General features: G+C 48.5%; 1 protein-coding gene across 1 annotated transcript in view; it reads right to left on the bottom strand.

Annotated features, from left to right (window-relative positions):
* LOC147117879 (cadherin-20-like) overlaps positions 1 to 22,553 on the bottom strand; it is a 249,612-nt gene that overhangs the window by 146,111 nt on the left and 80,948 nt on the right. The gene's annotated exons all lie outside the window — the stretch shown is intronic.

Below are 22,553 nucleotides of genomic sequence, written 5' to 3'. Positions count from 1 at the left end.
CATTTGAGCTTGCCATTAACCCCTAGCAATAGGGAGGACATCTTAGTGACAAGATGGGAACACCACCACCTCCAAGTTCCCCTCCAAGTCACACACCACCCTGACTTGGAAATATATCGGCCGTTCCTTCATCGTCACTGGGTCAAAATCCTGGAACTCCCTCCCTAACAGCACTGTGGGAGCACCTTCACCACACGGACTGCAGCGGTTCAAGAAGGCGGCTCACCACCACCTTCTCAAGGGGAGCTAGGGATGGGCAATAAATGCTGGCCTTGCCAGCGACGCCCACATCCCAGGAACAAATAAAAAAGAACGGCATTAATACAAAAGCAAAATACTGCGGATGCTGGAAATCTGAAATAAAAACAGTAAATGCTGGAAATGCTCAGCAGGTCAGGCAGCATCGAGGAGAGAGAAACAGAGTTAATGTTTCAGGTCAGTGACTCTTCGGCAGAACTGGGAGGTCGCCTGATCTGCCGAAGGATCATTGACCTGAAACGTTAACTCTGTTTCTCTCTCTGCAGATGCTGCCTGGCCAGCTGAGTGTTTCCAGCATTTTCTGTTTCTATATTAAAAAAAAGGGCAGGTTAGTTATATCACCTGAGAGCCCATTTTTCCTCCCAGGGAGCAGATGGTTTTAATCTTTCTGGTAGAGCGATCCATCATAATGAAAGCAATTGCTTTACAAAGTGACATTCTCCTTTACCCAAGTACTGGCTAAAAATTACTTGCTCGCTTTTTCTGAAATTACCATTCACGTTTTAACCTCTTAGTCCTGGCTATACAGATCTCAGGGAAAATTTCAAATATCAGATTGTTCTCCACGGAGGAGTTACGACATAGTTAGGAGAAACTTATGTGGTGTTCAAGCTTTGTTCTATGAGTGCCAGCTGTGGCTCAGTGGGTAGCACACTTGCCTTGGATTCAGAAGGTCGAGGGTTCACAGTCCCACTCCAAGAGACTTAAGCACATAAAGCTAGGCTGACACTCCCAGTGCGGTGCTGAGGGAGTGCCGCACTGTCGGAAGTGCCGTCTTTCGGGTGAGACGTTAAACCGAAGCCCCGTCTGCTCTCTCAGGTGGATGTAAAAGATCCCGTGGCACTATTTTGAAGGAAAAATAGGGGAGAGTGTTCTGGGGCCAATGTTTATCACTCAAACAGATTATCTGGTCATTATCACATTGCTGTTTGTGGGAGCTTGCTGTGTGTAAATTGGCTGCCGTGTTTCCCACATTACAACAGTGACTACACTTCAAAAGTATTTCCTTGGCTGTAAAGCACTTTGGGGCATTTGGTGGTCGTGTAAGGCGCTGCAGAAATGTGAGTCTTTTCTTTTTTCTACTGTACAGGAGATATTTGGGGGGAATTTGTGATATCTGTGCCCTTTCAATCACACACATCTGGTAGCCATATTGAAAATAAGCTAAACGGGATTTTAAGCTGCAACGATTTTTGTTGTTTAGGGCCCACATATTGGCTATGGGGTGGTGACAGAGTTATTGAAAACTTTTGTTTCTCTGACTGAAAAGCAATTTAAAACCGTGAAAACATTTATCAAAGGTCAGCTCTGATTTGAGGACTTTATGGAACTTGTCCATCATCCCCTGAAAATGGGGCTAACCACAGGTACTGATCCAAACCTGTTTTGTCCTTATTTACAAGCACATAAAGGGGGAATTTTAATGTTCTGACGCGCTGGGAGTGGGGGAGGTGGGGTTGGCCCGGTAGCGCGCGGGATACCCGGAGGTTTTATCTCCACCGCGTGCGTGTGACGTCACTGATAGGTTCCCCGCCCAGAACTCAGCCTGATTGACAGGCTGGCTTCCAGTCGGGTGGGAACACTGGAGGAGAGGCCGCAACCGCAGGTAGGTGCGAGCCACGACCCCGGGGATGGGGCGGTGGGGCGAGGGAGTGGTCCGATCCATGATCCCGAGGGGGAGGGTCCGATCCTGGGGGGTTCCAATCCCTGAACCAGGGAGGGCAGTCCGACCCTGGCGGTGGGGGGGGCATCCGATCCCCGACCCGTGGGGAGAGTCCGATCCCAGGGGGGTCCGATCCCTGACCCACGGGGAGAGTTCAATCCTGGGGGGCGATGGGGTGACATAATAAAATTCACTACGCACTTGGTTTGAGCATAAAGCAAGGCTTTAATCAACTTGTTTCAGAACATGGAGGTCTAGTTGTACTTCACTAGTTCCTTGTCTTACAAAATGTCCCTGGAAAGCTGGGGCTGACACCCGAGCATTTATACTCCTTGGACGGCGCCACCAGCTGGCCATCCAGTGTTATTTCATGAGTAGTTTCTTGATGAATGATGAGATTTATAACAGGGGGTCTGATCCGCGACCCTGGGGGTTTTGTATGTGGGGGGAGGTCTGATGGAAGGGGGGCTTGGGGGGCTGTGGGGCGGGGGGGGGGGGAAAGCATGCCTGCTCCTCCCGGCCCAGAGGGAATGTTCCTCGAGGCTGTCCTCACCTCACTGCAGCTGCCGGGATTCCCGAGGCCCGGGACCCCCGGCCGGCCACAGCGGGTTAAATCCGAGGCTTCCATATTACCATATATAAAGTGCCAGCTCGCCTCCTGGGAGCGGGTTGGCTGCTCGCCCCCCCCCCATTCCCACCTCCATTAAAACCGGAAGTGGGCGGGTTGGAGGCGGGTTGGGGTAGGGATTCAGATTTTTAACCTCCCACTCGACCCAAACCCATCCATTTTGTCACCTCTAGATTTGACAATTCCAATGATCTCCTAGCCAGCCTCTGCCCGTAAACTTCAGCTCCTCCAAACCTCTGATGCCTGCATCTTAATCTCACACCAAGTTCTGCTCACCCACCACCTCTGTCCTCGCTGACCTATATTGGTTCCTGGTCCCTCAATGTCTCCAATTTAAAATGATCATCCTCCTGTTTAAATACCTCCATGGCCTCGCCCCTCCCTATCTCTGTAATCTCCTCCAGCACCACAACCACCTACGACTCTGCCTTCCTCTGACTCTGGCCTCTTATGCATTTCCCCCCTCCCTTCACACTGTGATATCTTGAGACACAGCAAATATATACAATGATGTGCCTCAATTATTCCGAGACTCGAAGTTAGCAGAACAAAAGTAAGGCTTTTATTAACTCAGAACATAACACGTAAAATAGAGAGATGTCTACCTTCAGGAGGCTGAACCCGACTGAAGTTAGATTACAAAGGAGCCAGGTATGGGCGGAGCCCTGCACACAACCAGTTCCAGCACATTCCAATACATAATACATGAGGACTGGGGGAAGGGAAAAGACACAGGAAGCAGGCAGTTACAAGACACAGAAAACAGGCAGTGATGAATGGAATATATTTCATCACATTCGCCCCTTCTATAGATTTAGTCTGTTCGGGGGTTTGATAGTCCTCTGCGACCGACGTGGCTGTTGTGGTGCCGCGGGTGTCGGCTGGGTGTCCCCGGTAGCCTCCTGGGTCTCTGCCGGGGGTGCCACCGGGGTTGTTGAAGGGGTAGTTGGTGGGGGTGCCGTTGGTCGATGTTCTTCCGGGGGTGATGAAAGAATAGTGGGTGGGTAAGGGTTGCTGTGATCGTCGTCGCTGCTATTGCCGTGGTTGTTGTCGATGCCGGCTGGGGCGACGTCTTTTATGGACACGGTGTCCTCCCTTCCGTCGGCGTGCCGGACATATGCGTATTGGGGGTTGGCGTGGAGTAGGTGTACTGGCTCCACGAGAGGGTCCGTCTTGTGGCCCCTCACATGCCTTCGCACGAGTACCGGACCTGGGGTGGAGAGCCATGACGGCATGGATACGCCTGAGGTGGATTTCCGAGGAAAGACAAACATTCGTTCATGAGGCGTGGCATTAGTGGCCGTACACAATAGCGACCGTATCGAATGGAGCACATCCGAGAGGACTTCCTGCCAGCGGGAGATAGGGAGGCCCTTGGTCCTTAGAGCTAGAGTGACTGCTTTCCACACTGTCCCGTTCTCTCGCTCCACCTGGCCGTTACCCCGGGGGTTGTAGCTGGTGGTACGGCTCGTGGCGATCCCCTTGGACAGCATGTACTGGCGTAGCTCTTCACTCATGAAGGACGCCCCCCTATCCGTGTGGATATAGCTCGGCATACCGAACAGGCAGAACAGGCTGTTGAGGCATTTAATGACCGTGGCGCTGGTCATGTCTGGGCAGGGGAAGGTGAATGGGAAACGGGAGTATTCGTCCACAATGTTCAGGAAGTAAACATTGCGGTCGACGGACGGGAGGGGGCCCTTGAAATCTAAGCTGAGCCGCTCGAAGGGCCGTGTAGCTTTGATTAAGTGGGCTCTATCTGGGCGGTAGAACCGAGGCTTGCACTCAGCGCAAGTGCGGCAGTTCCTGGTCAGAGACCGAACTTCCTCAATCGAGTAGGGTAAGTTACGGGACTTTATGAAGTGGAACAGCCGCGTGACCCCTGGGTGGCAGAGGTCGTTGTGGAGGGTCTGTAGCCGATCCTCGGTGGCGCTGGCACACATCCCTCGTGAGAGGGCGTCAGGGGATTCGTTAAGGGCCCCTGGCCGGTAAATGATGTCGTACTCGAAAGTGGAGAGCTCGATCCGCCACCTAAGAATCTTATCATTTTTAATCTTCCCCCTCTGTTTATTGTTGAACATAAACGCTACCGATCGCTGGTCGGTAAGTAGGGTGAAGCGTTTGCCGGCTAGGTAGTGGCGCCAGTGGCGCACTGCCTCCACGATGGCTTGGGCCTCCTTTTCCACGGAGGAGTGTCTGATCTCGGGGCCTTGGAGGGTCCTCGAGAAGAAAGCTACGGGCCGCCCCGCCTGGTTGAGGGTGGCCGCCAAGGCGAAGTCGGACGCATCACTTTCCACTTGAAATGGAGTGTTCTCGTCCACTGCCTGTAGCGTGGCCCGCTCAATATCCTGCTTAATGCTTTAGAAGGCGGCGTGGGCCTCAGCAGAGAGCGGAAAAGAGGATGCTTTCAAGAGGGGGCGGGCTTTGTCGGAGTAGTTGGGGACCCATTGGGAATAGTAAGAAAATAACCCCAGGCACCTTTTCAGGGCTTTGGGAGTGTTGGGCAGGGGCAGCTCCCGTAGGGGGCGCAATCGGTCGGGGTCTGGTCCGATTTCCCCATTCTCCACCACGCTGCCCAGTATGCAGAGGCGCGTGGTGTTGAAAACGCACTTGTCCTCGTTATAGGTGAGGTTGAGTTTTTGTGCGGTTTTCAGGAACCTCTCGAGGTTCGAGTCGTGATCCTGCTGGTTGTGACCGCAGATGGTGACGTTGTCGAGGTAGGGGAAGGTTGCCTGCAGGTGGTGGTCATCAACCATGCGATCCATCTCCCTCTGAAAGACCGAGACCCCGTTCGTCACCCCAAAGGGGACTCTGAGGAATTGGTAGAGGCGTCCGTTCGCCTCGAAGGCGGTGTATGGGCGGTCCTCTGGTCTGATAGGGAGCTGGTGGTACGCTGACTTGAGGTCGATGGTGGAGAACACCCGGTATTGGGCGATTTGGTTCACCATTTCTGATATGCGGGGTAGCGGGTAGGCGTCTAGTAGGGTGTACCTGTTGATCGTTTGACTATAGTCGATCACCATCCGTTTCTTCTCGCTACCCCTTACCACTACCACTTGGGCGCGCCACGGGCTGTTGCTGTGTTCAATAATGCGCTCTTTCAGGAGCCTGTCTACCTCGGTCGCGATAAACCGCCTGTCCTCCCAGCTGTACCTCCTGCTTTTGGTCGCTATTGGCCGGCAGTTAGGGGTAAGGTTCGCGAATAGCGAAGGCGGCTTTACCTTCAGGGTAGCCAGACCGCACACTGTGAGGGGCGGCTGGGACCCACCGTACTTGAGCGTGATGCTTTGGTGGTTGCACTGGAAATCCAAACCCAAGATCACGCTCGCACATAGATTCTTCATGATTAATACTTTAAAATTATCATACACAGTTCCGTTAACGCACAATTGTACCGTGCAGTAACCCATAATGGTCGATGTCTGGGTTTTATCGGCCATAGAGATGGTACCCTGAGCAGGGACCACCTTTAGGGAGAGTTGTTGTGCCAGTTCAGGGTGGATAAAACTCTCCGTGCTTCCACTGTCAATTAAGCATTTAACCCGGCACCCGTTTACCTCGATGTCCACCATTGATTTGGATAACGGATGCGGCCTGGTCTGGTCCACTGTGACCGATGCCACTGTAGGGCCCTGATCGAGACAAGATGGCGTCCACGCTGTCTGCTCATAAGATGGCGGACCCCACGAGGTCGGGCAAGATGGCGTCCAAGATGGCCGCTCCAACGGCGCACACGCGGCGGTGGCGGGTTTTCCGGCGGTTGGTTTTCCGGCGGGGTTCCCTCTGCACACCTTCCCGAAGTGCCCCTTCTTACCGCACTTAAAGCAGGTGGTGCCTTTCGCCGGGCACAGGTTTCTGGTGTGCTTTGGCTGCCCGCAGAAGTAGCAGTTGGGTCCTTGACGCGTCGCGGCTGTCGTAGGGCTTCTGGGGGGAGAGCTGGGCCCCGCCGGTGTCGGGCTGCCGGGCGGGGAAGATGCCTTCCAAGATGGCGGCGCCCTCGGCGCACACGTGGCGGTGTGGGCGGCGCGGGCTGAAGAGTAGGCGTCCGAGTTTCTCTGGGCCATCTCCAGGGACCGCGCGGTGTCCGCAGCCTGTTTCAGGTCCAACTCCGTTTTTTCCAGCAGTCTTTGCCGGATGTGAGTGGAGCTGAGGCCTGTGATAAAGGCATCGCGAACAAGCTCGTCGGTGTACACTGCGGCTTTTACATCTCGGCACTTACAGTCCTTGCCAAGCTTTTTCAGGATGCTTAGGAACTCCTCCACCGATTCCCCAGGTCGCTGTGCGCGAGTAGCGAGTAGATGCCTAGCATACACCTCATTCGTAGGCTGCTGGTAATGTGCCTTTAAGGTGTTGCAGGCGGCCAGGTACGTATCGGCGTCTTGGATGAGGGGGTAAACCCGGTGGCTTACCCAATTCCGTAGCATTCCGAGTCTCATCTTCGCAGTGTCCGTAGCGTCTTTGACGGCTGCGGAATTGTCCAGGAAGAATTCCATACAGTCAAACCAGTGTCCGAAGCGTGCTGATGCGTCCGGAGCATGTTGATCCAAATCCAAACGTTCGGGTTTCAGGAGTTGATCCATAGTGTTGAAAATTGAGTTAATAAAATTGATGTGCCTCAATTATTCCGAGACTCGAAGTTAGCAGAACAAAAGTAAGGCTTTTATTAACTCAGAACATAACACGTAAAATAGAGAGATGTCTACCTTCAGGAGGCTGAACCCGACTGAAGTTAGATTACAAAGGAGCCAGGTATGGGCGGAGCCCTGCACACAACCAGTTCCAGCACATTCCAATACATAATACATGAGGACTGGGGGAAGGGAAAAGACACAGGAAGCAGGCAGTTACAAGACACAGAAAACAGGCAGTGATGAATGGAATATATTTCATCACATACAACAGCACAATATAGCTTCCGGTAAGAACTGTACTGCACGTGGCTTTATTATTATATACATCAGTAGTCCACCAGGTGGCTCTATTACAGCTCTCCCTCCTTATTGAAGAAGTTAATCATAGTAAATAATCATTGTACATGGCTTGCATGGTATACACAACTCTTGGTATACATTTCTCAAATGGAACCCATTTTATGTTTCCAAATTCTACTCTAGAATTCTGTAACACAAACAAAAGATATGAACTTATTTTCCATATTTTCAGATTAAACTTAACCACTGGTTTTCTGTTTCGAAGAGGATACCTTCTTTCTTGAACAGAACTTTCAGATCTTGTTGTAGGATTTTGACTCATTCTAGGCTGAGCCTGCGGAGAATTTTTTCTCCAAGGGCTGACCTTGATCTACATTTGGACTCTCTACACTTTCAGACTGTTTGTCTGCCTGACTCGGGCTCAGACTTAAATTCTGACTTTGTCTTGGACTTGTTCCTGGTCCGTCTGATGTAGGATTTGCTACTGGTACTCTACTTGTAACAAGACTATCTGACTCATCAGAATAAATTGAATCATCCCAGCTTTCAACTCCTTCCACATCTGTCGGTAAGATATGATCAATGTGAACAAACCTAACCTTTCCATGATCAAACATCTTGACCAAATATGTGCGAGGGCCACATATCTTCACTACTCTTCCTGGTAACCACTTTAACCACTTATGGTGATGGTTCTTCACTCTAACCTTCTGGTTCAACTTCACGCTTCTCTCTCTAACTCTACCTTTATCGTGACTCTCTTTCTGCCTTGATTGTTTCTCTTCACAGACTGTGCCAAGTTTGGCTTTAACAATGAGAACCTGGTTCGAGGCTGTTGTTTGAGAAACAGCTCTGCTGGTTTTCTACCAGTACTGGTATCAGGAGTATTCCGATAGGTAATCAGAAAATTTACCAGTTTGTGGTCCAACGACAACTGACGTTTCTTTGGATTTGGATCCAACATTTGCTCGATGAGGGCACATTTGACAATTTGTACTGTGCGCTCTGCTGCACCATTTGAAGCAGGGTGGTGCGGTGGAACTTTTGTATGTTTCACATCGTTTCTGCTCATGAACTGTGTGAACTCTTCTGAACAAAATTGCGGCTCATTATCAGATACAATTTTTCCTGGGAGGCTGTATGAAGAAAGCAATCTTCGCAAATTGTCTAGTGTTTTGCTTGTTATTATCCGCATCGGAAACACCTCTACCCACTTCGAGTGACTCTCTATCACTATGAACAATTGCTGTCCTTCTAGCTGAGCAAAATCTGCATGTAACCTTTGCCACACTCTGGGAGGCCATTTCCATGGCTGTAATGGTACTGATGGTGGTTTCTTGCTCACCGATTGACATGTTGTACACTGACTGACTATGTACTCTATCTCTTTATCTCAACCTGGCCACCATAAGTAACTGCGTGCAAAGCTCTTGGTCAAGCACATTCCCAGGTGTTGGTCATGAAGATCTCCTAACAATTTAGACCTGAACCTATTTGGGATAACCACTCTTGCTCCCCACATGATACAATCTTTATCCATTATCAATTCATTCCTACGAATGAAGTATGGATGGATATCTTTCTCTTATACCTGGTTTGACCATCCATTTGCTATGTAATTATATACCTTTGACATAATTGGGTCATGTTTGGTTGGCCTACCAATCTCTTCAGCTGTGACTGGCAGCTCATCAATGTATGAGAAATAGAACACTTCTTCCTTATTGGGTGTAACTTGTGATGGAGATGGCAACCTGGACATAGCATCAGCATTGCTGTGATCAGCTGATCGTCTGTACTCAATGTCATACGTATACGCTGACAAAATCAAAGCCCATCTCTGCATTCGGGCTGCAGCTAAGGTTGGAACTGGGGACTTTGGATGGAGGATTGCTGTCAGGGGTTTATGGTCAGTAACTATGGTAAACTTACGACCAAACAAGTATTTGTGAAACTTCTTGACCCCAAAAATCAATGACAAAGCTTCCCTTTCGATTTGCGCATAATTCCGCTCACTGGCACTGAGAGTGTGTGAAGCAAAAGTAATTGGTCTCTCCTCCCCACTATCTAGTACATGAGAGATCACTGCCCCAACTCTGTACGGAGAGACGTCACACACTAGCTTGATCTCCTTAGATACATCATAGTGAACCAACATGGTACTCTCTACTAACTGGCTTTTACACTCTTTGAATGCTGTGTCACATTCTTTTGACCATTTCCAAGGGACCTGTTTTCTCAACAACTCAATCAGTGGATGTCACAATGTAGCCAAATTTGGGAGGAACTTTCCGTAACAATTGAAAAGATCCAAAAATGATCGAAGTTCAGAGACATTCTTGGGAGTGGGTGCATTTCTGATTGCATCCAGCTTTCCCCTGGTTGGATGTAAACCATCTTTGTCTACTCTGTGCCCTAAATACTCCACTGAGTTTTGAAACAACTCACACTTGTGAGCTGTCACTCGCACTCCGTGTTTCTCTAGCCGTTTGAGCACTTCATTCAACACCTCATCATGGATTTTTTGGTGCTGAAATGAGTATGTCATCCAAATAACACACTACCCCTTCAATCCCTTGCAAAATTTGGTTCCTCACCCCCTGGAATATGTCTGGGGTAGAAGACACTCCAAATGGTAGCCTATTGAACTGATATAGGCCTCGGTGAGTATTTATAGTCAAGCAAGACTTGCACTCTTCATCTAACTCAAGTTGTAGGTAGGCGTTTGTTAGATCTAACTTCAAAAAGATCTGGCCATCTGTCAGTGTTGTGAACAAATCTTCCACATTTGGTAACGTATTGGGTAGATTACACTCTAGAACCTGGTTTACGATTACCTTATAATCACCACACAACCTTACCTTACCATCTGACTTAGGTACAACAACAATGGGTGTAGCCCAATTACTCAGATCCACCTTAGAGATAATGTTCTCAGTTTCTAGTCTTTTGAGTTCTTGCTCAACTTTCTCCTTGAGTGTGTATGGTACGGGACGTGGCTTGCAGTAAACTGGTCTTGTGTCCTTCTGCACTCTGACACTCGCCTTGAAGTCTTGGATCGGACTGCCCGTTTCGCTGAACACCTTCGGATACTGCTTGATGACATCATCTTTTGATGCAAATTTCACTTCCATACGAAAAATCTCACTCCAATCCAGCTTCAGTGATCCCAACCAATTCCTACCTATCAAAGCAGGCTTGTCTCCTGTCACTACTATGAAAGGCAAGCTCTGACACTGATCCTTGTATTTCACTGGTATGGTGACACTTCCTACTACAGGGATTTACTCTCCTGAGTAGCCTCGCAGCTCTACCTTCAATTTCTCTCGTCGATAATCACCCAACTTGTCGCGATATAGTGATTCCGGTACTACGCTCACGGATGCACCAGTGTCGATTTCCACGGGTATCCTGGTTCCTGCGACATCTACTTGGATGACGATACCTCACAAATCATTGTTAGATACCTTCGTGCTCCTGATGACATGAATCTCGAGAAACTCCTCGTCCTGCTGCTTCTCTTCAACGGTATGTAGTGTCTGCCGATTTCTACTTCTAGCATTGCCAGTCGGTTTACTCTTCTGTCGGCACGCCTTCGCAAGATGCCCAGTTTTCTTGCAGTAGAAACACTCTGCCTTCACATATGGACAGCTTTGAGTGATGTGTTGTCCCAGGCACCGATAGCACGACTTCAATGCACTGTTACCTTGGTCAGTTGCTGAGGCCTTGGGGCCCAACTGCCTTTTACTTTTAGCCTGCAGCCAATTCACCTCGGTTGTCTGACGACTGGAAATGGCGCGGAACTCTCGGGAGTATCGGTCGGCCATATCCATCGACAGCTGTCTGACAAGCTAAGTCAAAAGTCAAGTTAGGGGTTGTCAACAATTTACTTCTGATACGTTCATTTTTCAACCCACAAACAAAGCGGTCACTCAAAGCTCGGTCCTGAAAGTTTCCGAAATGACAGTGAATGGACAGTTTTTTTAAAGCTACAATGTACTCACTGATACCCTCGTCGTTTAATTGATCACGTGTTCCAAAACAATAACTTTCAGCAGTTTGCAGGGGCTCAGGACTGTAGCGCTGTTCTAACTTGGTTAGGATCTCCTTCAGTGGCGTGTTCTTCGGCTTGTCGGGAACAAGCACATTTTTCAGGACTTCATCCACCTCGGGGCCGGCTTCAGTCAAAAAAAATAGCCCGTTTCCTTTCTAAAACCGCCCGGTTACGATTTACATTATCGGGGACTTTGACAATACTATTCGCGGTGAAAAACATTTCTAGCCGCTCCACATACGCTCCGAAAGTCTCTCGGTCACGATGGAACTCACCCAAGTGCCCTATTATTCCCATAGGCGTGGCCCTCTGGACTCTGGCAACGTTGACAGTTCAGCCACGTGCGCTCGAAATTTACCGCCCGGGATTTTAAAGTTTTTCTGCAAAATGAAGAACCTCTAACAGTCCTTCCATCGGTTGGCAGGATTATCCTCCAACAAAAATATCAGCTAGGGAATCCGCATTCGCATCCTCATCGCCTGTTCTGTGATATCTTGAGACACAAGCATATATATACAACAGCACAACATGGCTTCTGGTAAGAACTGTACTGCACGTGGCTTTATTATTATATACATCAGTAGTCCACCAGGTGGCTGTATTACACATACCACCAATGCCAGTTATCCCTTCAGTTGTCTAGGCCCTAAACTCTAGAATTTCCTCGTGAAACATCTTTGCCGGTCCACATCACTCTCCTCCTTTAAGACCCTACTTAAAACCCACCTATCACCCCTTCGAATACATTGTTCTTTAGCCGGACATCTATTTCTTGTTTGATTGCACCTTTGTGAAGTGTCTCGTGATGTTTCTCTGAGTAAAAAAAAGAAAGACTTGAGTTTATGTAGCGCCTTTGATGACCACCAGACGTCCCAAAGTGCTTTATGGCCAATTAAGTATTTTTGAAGTGTAGTCACTGTTGTAATGTAGATGGGGCAGCCAACTTGTGCACAGCAAGCTCCCACAAACAGCAACGTGATAAGGGCCAGATGATCTGTTTTAGTGATGTTGATTGGGGGATAAATATTGGTGAGGACACCGGGGAGAACGCTCACTGCTAGTCCAATGATATCAGTAACGGGACCACCTCATACAGCCTGGAGTGGCTCCATTGCAAACAATAGGGCGCAGCTTCGGAAGGTCCCTCTGGCCGATCTGATGTCCCCCCGCTCTCTCCCTCAAACTCCAGGACGCACGAGGGCATTTATGTAATTGATGCCACAGGAGATAACAGTCCCGGGGAGAAGTCCCCTGCTGTCCTTCACAATTGCACCGTGGGATCTTTTACATCCACCTGAGAGAGCAGACGGGGCCTCGGTTTAACGTCTCATCCGAAAGACAGCACTTCCGACAGTGCAGCACTCCCTCAGCACTGCACTGGGAGCGTCAGCCTAGCTTTTCGCGCTTTGGGATGTCCGGTGGTCGTGAATGTGCCAGTGCTGAGGGAGTGCTGCACTGTCAGAGGTGCCGTCTTTCGGATGAGACGTTAAACCGAGGCCCCATCTGCTTTCTCAGGTGGACGTAAAAGGTCCCATGGCTACTATTTTGAAGAAGAGCAGGGGGAGCTATCCCCGGTGTCCTGGGGCCAATATTTATCCCTCAATCAACATCACTAAAAACAGATTATCTGGTCATTATCACATTGCTGTTTGTGGGAGCTTGCTGTGTGCAAATTTGGCTGCCGCGTTTCCTACATTACAACAGTGACTACACTTCAAAAAGTAGCTCATTGGCTGTAAAGCACTTTGGGACATCCTGAGATGGTTGAAAGGTGCTATAGAAATTCAGGTCTTTCTTTTGCTCTACTGCTGTGGAAAGTGAAGAACTAACCGGTCGACCAGCTCTGAAATGCTGGAATTTGTAGCAAGTTGTTTTGTTTTTCCATTCACGTATTGTGGGCATCGCCAGCAAGGCCATTGCCCATCCCTGATTGCCCTCAAGAAGCCGTCTTCTTGAATACAACTGAGTGGCTTGTGAGGCAGTCAAGAGTCAACCGCATTGCTGTGGGTCTGGAGTCACATGGAGGCCAGACCGGGGAAAGAGCGTCAGCCTAGATTTTTTTTGCGCTCAAGTCCCCGGAGTGGGACTTGAACCCACAACCATCTGACTCTCGAGAGCAAGGGTGCCGCCCACCGAGCCACATGCTGACACTGAAGCGTGGTTAGATGATGAATATATATATTTTATACGCATAAGCACAAGACGGCAATGGAGTTTGGAGAGCGGCGTCAGAAACTCACTACACAGTGCCACCGAGCGGCCAAAGCCGTAGCAATGATTGACACAACAAAATCAAATGGGAGGGCAATTAGCAAAGGTAAGTATTGATAGAATATTACAGGTTTGAGTGCAAGGTTACAAGAATTCCTTCCCATACCCTGGTGAGTTGTTGAGGAACATGCAGCTGCAGCTCCCTCTGCTGGTGAGATCCCGCGCATGGGGCCTAGTGTGGGGGAGGACGCACTTCTGCCTTTTTTGAGCCACATATCATTGCTTATAATGTTCTTCAAAAGATAAGCATTCCACATACAATAACAGACAGCTTCTGGTTTATTTCAGTCATTCATTTTCATGACTTAACCACCACCACTATCAGTGGTGCAGAAGCCACGTTTCATACTTGATGTGGCGCAGTCAAGGCCTCTCGCACCTTTTTGACCCCTTAGAGTGTCGCCCCGTGGCTCAGTGGGCGGCACTCTCGCCTCTGAGTCAGAAGGTTGTGGGTTCACAGTCTCACACCAGAGACTTGAGCACCATTAAAGCTAGGCTGACACTCCCAGGGCAGTACTGAGGGAGTGCTGCACTGTCGGAGGTGCCGTCTTTCTGATGAAACGTTAAACCGAGACCCGTCTGCTTTCTCAGGTGGATGTAAAAGATCCCACGGCACTATTTCGAAGAAGAGTAGGGGAGTTATCCCCGGTGTCCTGGCCAATATTTATCCCTCAATCAACATCACTAAAAAAAACAGATTATCTGGTCATTATCATATTGCTGTTTGTGGGAGCTTGCTGTGCACAAATTGGCTGTCATGTTTCCTACATTACAACAGGGACCACACTTCAAAAGTACTTCATTGGCTGTATGGAAATGCAGCTCTTTCTTTCCCTTTTGCTCTACTGCTGTGGAAAGTGAGAAACTAACTGGTCGACCAGCTCTGAAATGTAGCAAGTTGGTTTTTTTCCATTCATGTTTTGTGGGCATCACCAGCAAAGCCATTTCCCATCCCTAAATTGCCCTCAAGAAGCTATCTTCTTGAATACAACTGAGTGGCTTGTGAGGCAACTGCATTGCTGTGGGTCTCAAGTCATATAGAGGCCAGACCAGGTAAGGGTGACAGATTTCCTTCCACTAGGGGTTTTTACACAATTCAGTAGTTTCATGGTCACCATTACTTGGTTTTTATTCCAGATTTATTTAATTAATTGAATTATTAAAGTCCCCAGCTGCCGTGGTGGGATTTGAGCTGATGTCTAGCACAGATCATCAATCCAGGCTTCTTGGAGTACTAGTTCAGTAACGTAACCTTGGTGCTACCGTTCACCCTCCGTCAAGCCGCTTACCCATTGGAGTGCAATTTTTTTCAATGCACAGTTGTGTCATTCTTGGCAATACTCTGGTATTGTGACATCACCGTGCCCTCCCGGTCCTCGATGCCAGAACAGAGTAAAGTGTCCGGCAAAGTTTTCTGACGCTGCCTCTTTGGCAAATGAATCCTCCCGTAATTTTTCAGTGTCTTCTAACATCCGTACCTAAAGAGCAAACTCTTTGGGGGAAAAATTCAGTTGCTTGCGCCTCCCATCAGCGCCTTAAGAGGGCGCTAATGGGGCACAAAGCAACTAGCGCCTGGGCACGGCGATGTTTGCACCGCCCACAAAATTAACTAGACATTTTGCGGCGGCGCTAAACACTACCGCCACGATCTCCTGCGCCAGCAGATCGTGACGTCAGTCGAGTGCACAACGCCCCGGTAGCGCCCCGGACCGGATATTGAGTGGCGCCCCCTGCTTACCGCCTGCCGCTAGCAACGACAGGTTGAGGGGAGCGTTTTGCAGTCAGGAAGGGACTAGGGGAGCGCTATTTAAAGGCGGCCGCTTCCTGCCTTTTTTTGTTGGTGACATTTGTGCACCACGCATTCTGAGAGAGAGAGAGAGAGACTTCTGGAGAGATTCAACGCTGTGTGAAGGAGTTTTGGGTACTGAGCCGCACTTTGCAGGTTCATTTTGATTTGCCCTTCCTTGCTTCGCCAGCGCTCTGAGGTAGCGCCTCGCTCCTTGGCCTTTGCACCTTAAGACAAGTGTGAAGCGCCTGATTTAGCGCTCCAATCACCTCCAGGGGCGATAAAAGCCAAGTTTGCCGTCAGAGGCGATAATTAGCGCCAGGCGCTAAACTTTGCGCACGGCCAATAATGGCGCCCCAAACGGGGCGATACTGAATTTCTCCCCCTTTGCCTTTTATTTGTTCTCCCATTGCCTATCTCAAGCAGAAATCTCTCCCTCAGTCAAGCTCTTGCGTCCAAGTTTACATATAAACGAGAAGGTTGGGAAAGCATATTCTGAAGTGTCTCACTAATTACTGTTTAAGTATTCAAATTGGGCTCCATAGATCCATCAGCCACAGTGCCAGTGCAAAACATCAACCTTGAAATGTCAGCACTTGGAAATGACATGAGGGAGTGCAAACCCATTTGGATTTCTGTCACACGATGCAGCTTTGCATCATAAACAGTAATTGTCCAGAGAAATTTGATTTGTATAATAGGCGTGGAAAACCGTGTGCATTTCCGTTTTTTGAATATTCATCACTAAATGTTTACATTTGATTGAAGTGCTCAAAAAATAATATATATTTTATATATTCGTTCCTGGGATTTGGGCGTCGCTGGCAAGGCCAGCATTTATTGCCCATCCCTAATTGCCCTTGAGAAGGTGGTGGTGAGCCGCCTTCTTGAACTGCTGCAGTCCGTGTGGTGAAGGTACTCCCACAGTGCGGTTAGGGAGGGAGTTCCAGGATTTTGACCCAGTGACGATGAAGGATCGGTGATATATTTCTAAGTCAGGATGGTGTGTGACTTGGAGGGGAACTTGGAGGTGGTGGTGTTCCCATGCGCCCGCTGCCCTTGTCATTCTAGGTGGAAGAGGTCGTGGGTTTGGGAGGTGCTGCCGAAGAAGCCTTGGCGAGTTGCTGCAGTGCATCTTGTAGATGGTACACACTGCAGCCACAGTACGCCGGTGGTGGAGGGAGTGAATGTTTAAGGTGGTGGATGGGGTGCCAATCAAGCGGGCTGCTTTGTCTTGGCTGGTGTCGAGCTTCTTGAGTGTTGTTGGAGCTGCACTCATCCAGGCAAGTGGCGAGTATTCCATCACACTCCTGACTTGTGCCTTGTAGATGGTGGAAAGGCTTTGGGGAGTCAGGAGGTGAGACACTCGCCGCAGAATACCAAGCCGCTGACCTGCTCTTGTTGCCACAGTAATTATGTGGCTGGTCCAGTTAAGTTTCTGGTCAATGGTGACCCCCAGGATGTTGATGGTAGGGGATTCGGTGATGGTAATGCCGTTGAATGTCAAGGGGCGGTGCGTTGCACAAATTCTGCCAATATTGATAGGGCCTTAAACCCTACCAGCAACTTTTATTGCTGATGATACAAGGATAGGTGGGAAAGCAAGTTGTGAAGAGGACACAAAGAACCTGCAAAGGGTTTTAGACAGGCTAAGTGAGTGGGCTAAAATCTGGCAGATGGACTATAATGTGGGAAAATGCGAGGTTATCCGCTTTGGTAGGAAAAATAAAAAATCAAATTATTATTTAAATGGATAGAGATTACAAAATGCTTCAGTGCACAGGGATCTGGGGGTCCTTCTACATGAAACGCAAAAAGTTAGCATGCAGGTACAGCAAGTAATTAGGAAGGCAAATGGAATGTTGGCCTTTATTGCAAAGGAGTTGGAGTATAAGAGCAGGGAAGTCCTGCTACAACTGTACAGGGTATTGGTGAGACCACACCTGGAGTACTGCGTACAGTTTTGGTCTCCTTATTTAAGGAAGGATATACTTGCATTGGAGGCAGTTCAGAGAAGGTTCACGAGGTTGATTCCTGGGATGAAGGGGTTGTCTTATGAGGAAAGGTTGAGCAGGTTGGGCCTATACTCATTGGAGTTTAGAAGAATGAGGTGATCTTATTGAAACATAAGATACTGAGGGGACTCGACAGGGTAGATGCAGAGAGGATGTTTCCCCTCGTGGGGAAATCTAGAACTAGGGGACATAGTTTCAGAATAAGGGGTCAACCATTTAAAACTGAGATGAGGAGGAATTTCTTCTCTCAGAGGGTCGTAAATCTGTGGAATTCTCTACCCCAGAGAGCTGTGGAGGCTGGGTCATTGAATATATTTAAGGTGGAGATAGACAGATTTTTGAATGATAAGGGAGTCAAGGGTTATGGGGAGCGGGCAGGGAAGTGGAGTTGAAACCAAGATCAGATCAGCCATGATCTTATTGAATGGCGGAGCAGGATCGAGGGGCTGAATGGCCGACTCCTGCTCCTATTTCTTATGTTCTTAATGTTCTTATGAATCTAAAGGGACCTTGATATTAAACAAGTCTTGCAACAGCCACTAGACCTCTCGCAGTATGCAGCTTCTCCATCATCACACTGCCGTCCCCTCCGTGTCCTTCGATGGGGCAAGAAACAGCTTTACGACAGATTTTTCTCCGTAACTCCAGCGGGTCAACTAAGGCGGGGAGCCGTGCCACCCGCTCCCTGCAGCCTGCTGATGCTTCTGGAGTTTTCCGCCGGAAGGAATGGCGGCTGTTGAATCCATCCACCCAAAAAAAACCGTCCGGATGTATCCAGATGATGTGTTAAAAGTGGGAAAGCATCAGAAGGAGCATTTTCCATCACTAATGCCACAATGACGTTACACAGGATATACGGCACAGAAACATCCCATTCGGCCCAACCAGTCCGTGCCGGTGTTTATGCTCCACTCGAGCCGCCTCCCGTCTTTCCTCATCTAAATCTATCAGTGTAAACCTCTATTCCCTTCTCCCTCATGTGCTTATCTAACCGCCCCTTAAATGCATCGATACTATTCGCTTCAACCACTCCCTGTGGTAGCGAGTTGCACATTCTCACCACTCTCTGGGTAAAGACGTTTCTTCTGAATTCCCTATTGGATTTCTTGGTGACTATCTTATATTGATGGCCTCTAGTTATGCTCTTCCCCACAAGTAGAAACATTCTCTCGGTATCCACTCTATCAAAACCTTTCATAATTTTATAGACCTCTCTATTCGGTCACCCCCCCCCCCCCCAAGACTTCTCTTCTCAAGAGAGAAGAGACCCAGCCTGTTCATCCTTTTCTGATATGTATACATAGAAACATAGAAACATAGAAGATAGGAGCAGGAGTAGGCCATTCGGCCCCTCGAGCCTGCTCCGCCATTCAATGAGATCATGGCTGATCATCCAAATTCAGTACCCTGTCCCTGCTTTCTCCCCATATCCCTTGATCCCTTTAGCCTTAAGAAATATATCTAACTCCTTCTTGAATATATTTAATGAATTGGCCTCTACTGCCTTCTGTGGTAGAGAATTCCACAGGTTCACCACTCTCTGGGTGAAGAAATTCCTCCTCATCTCAGTCCTAAATGGCTTACCCCTTATCCTTAGACTGTGACCCCTGGTTCTGGACTCCCCCGCCATCGGGAACATCCTTCCTGCATCTAGTCTGTCTAGTCCTGTTAGAATTTTATAAGTTTCAATGAGATCCCCTTTCATTCTTCTAAACTCCAGCCTCGCATTTCTGGTATCATCCTTGTAAATCTTTTTTGCACCTTCTCCAGTTCCTTTTTATAATATGGAGACCAGAATAGGATTGCTGGTGTGTTCCTGGTCAACAGTGCTCCTATGGTGTTTGGGGGATTCAACATTTAAATACCCCCAAAGGAGTGTAACTGATTACACGCCTGGGATTTAAGATTTAAAAAAGATTAGAAAATGTCTTCAAGCTACCCTGGTGGTAGCAGTCCACAGTCTGCTGAAGCTGACCAAAGCCTGCAGCAGACACTTTCCACCTCCCCCGAGGCAGATCCCACAGCATTGAGCTTTTATGCCATGAACAACAATAACAACTTGTATTTATATAGCGCCTTTAACGTAGTAAAACGTCCCAAGGCGCTGCACAGGAGTATTTTAAGACAAAAACATTTGACACCGAGCCACATAAGGATAAATTAGGGCAGGTGACCAAAAGCTTGGTCAAAGAGGTAGGTTTTAAGGAGCGTCTTAAAGGAGGGGAGAGAGGTAACGAGGCGGAGAGGTTTAGGGAGGGAATTCCAGAGCTTAGGGACCAGGCAACAGAAGACACGGCCACCAAAGGTTGAGCGATTATAATCAGCGATCCTCAAGAGGAGCGCAGATATCTCGGGGAGTTGTGGGGTGGAAGGAGGTTACAGAGATAGGGAGAGGCGAGGCCATGGAGGGATTTGAAAACAAGGATGAGAATTTTGAAATCGAGGTGCTGCTTAACCGGGAGCCAATGTAGGTCAGCGAGCACACATGAAATCCTTTCAGGCCATGCGTTCAAATCCCTCCTTGGCCTCGCCCCTCCCTATCTCTGTAACCTCCCTCCAGCCCGACAACCCTCCTCCACAAAGCCTCCGACGCTGGCCTTTTGTGCATCCCACATCCCTTCACTCCACCAGCCTTCAGCCGCCTAGACCACATGCTCTGGAATTCCCTCCCTAAACCGCTCCGCTTCTCTCTCCTCCTTTAAGACCCTCGCGAGGTGTCCCGCTCCAGCAAGATTTGAGGGCCAATATAAATTAATTGCTATGTTGTCAGACCTTTGAGTCATTGCTCATCCACCATTAGCAAAAGACTTGCATTTATATAGCACCTTTCACAACGTGCTTTAGAATGTAAACGCAGTCGCTGTTGTGATGTAGGAAGCACAGCAAGCTCCCACAAACAGCAATGCAATGAGGACCAGATAATCTGCTTTTTAGTGATATTGATTGAGGGATAACATTGGCCAGGACACCAGGGAGAACTCCGCTGCTACGTCTTCGAAATAGTGCCGTGGGATCTTTAACGTCCACCTGAGAGGGCAGACAGGGCCTCGGTTTAACGTCTCATCTGGGTGGGCGTGTGTGCTGTGAGGAGGATGCCGAGAAACTCCAGGATGATTTGGATAGGTTGGGAGATTGGGCAAAAACATGGCAGATGCAATATAATGTGGATAAATGTGAGGTTATCCACTTTGGTGGCAAAAACAGGAAGGCAGATTATTATCTGAATGGCAATAGATTGGGAGAAGGGGAAGTGCAACGAGACCTGGGTGTCCTTGTGCACCAGTCGCTGAAGGTAAGCATGCAGGTGCAGCAGGCAGTTAAAAAGGCAAATAGTATGTTGGTCTTCGTAGCAAGAGGGTTTGAGTACAGGAACAAGGATGTCTTGCTGCAGTTGTACAGGACGTTGGTGAGACCACACCTTGAGTATTGTGTGCAGTTTTGGTCGACTTATCTGAGGAAGGATGTTCTTGTAATGGAAGGAGTTCAGCGAAGATTCACCAGGCTGATACCTGAGATGGCAGGAATGACGTATGAGGAGAGATTGGGTCGATTGGGCTTATACTCGCTGGAGTTTAGAAGAATGAGAGGGGATCTTATTGAAACTTATAAAATTCTAACAGGGCTGGACAGACTAGATGCAGGAAAGATGTTCCCGATGGTCGGGGAGTCCAGAACCAGGGGTCACAGTCGAAGGATAAAGGGTAAGCCATTTAGGAGAGAAATGAGGAGGAATTTCTTCACCCAGAGAGTGGTGAACCTGTGGAATTCTCTACCACAGAAGGCAGTAGAGGCCAATTCATTAAATATATTCAAGAAGGAGTTGGATATATTTCTTAAGGCTAAAGTGATCAAGGGATATGGGGAGAAGGCAGGGACCGGGTACTGAGTTTGGATGATCAGCCGTGATTGCATTGAATGGCAGAGCAGGCTCGAAGGGCCGAATGGCCTACTCCTGCTCCTATCTTCTATGTTTCTATGGCACCTCAGACAGGTCAGCACTCCCTCAGCACCGCACTGGGAGTGTCAGCCTGGATTTTTGTGCTCAAGTCCCTGGAGTGGGACTTGAACCCACAACCTTCTGACTCCGAGGCAAGGGTGCCGCCCACTGAGCCACGACTCCCACGCTTGGGCAGCTTGATCCAAATATCCATTCCCAGTTACCGCCGCTGGTACATTTGTACGCCCTTTCCCAATGAGAAGCCATCAGGATTCAAGGCAAACAGGGAGGCGATAAAAAGGCTTTACCTCACACTGAAAAGAGCAAAATTGAATTCACTTGTTACCAAGAAATATTTTGCTCACAAATGGCTCACAGTTCTTGTAAACCAAATGCTTTACAAAAGGTTAACCATTACAATGAATTTATGAAAGGGCTACAGCGTGCAGCTGTGATTGTTTATTTTATTGATTTCTGTTTGTAAGGCTGTCTTCAAATAAGAATTTTTGCATCCCCCACTCCGCTGAAACACTTTTCAGTTGTTCCGGTGGTTCTTTTTTTGCGGCTGAATATCTGAAGTCATCCGAGGATCAGCTCTTCAAACAAGACACATTGGCAAAAAGTCAAGCACGGCGCATGGGCCCACTAGTTACAGCAGAGCTCTTTCTGGAAGCGTGCATTCTATTGTTCCTGCACCTGGTTCAGGCATGGTTAGAAAGCACCTGCCTTTAAAACCCGTGAAAAGGTCTGAGTTGAAATATGCAAAATTTAATTAAAACGAACAAAAGGTCTCACACATACAATTAGGCCTTTTTTTTTGGGTAGGGTATGACATGCATTCAAAAGCGGCAGGAGGCATTCTATGCTGATTTAAACTGTATAAATCAGGCTCTGCATGAGGTGGCCAATGCAGAAATGAAAGGCAATCTGAACTTCAATTAAAAACTGATTGTAGTGTACTTGTAATGTCTCGAAAGAACGTGACGGGCGCACTCAAAACTGTCCTTTTG

Source organism: Somniosus microcephalus, chromosome 5, assembly GCF_052327205.1.
Source record: "Somniosus microcephalus isolate GS21.2 chromosome 5, FLI_Smic_1.0, whole genome shotgun sequence".
NCBI classification, from domain to species: Eukaryota; Metazoa; Chordata; class Chondrichthyes; order Squaliformes; family Somniosidae; genus Somniosus; species Somniosus microcephalus.
This window is presented reverse-complemented; position numbering and strand designations above follow the sequence as displayed.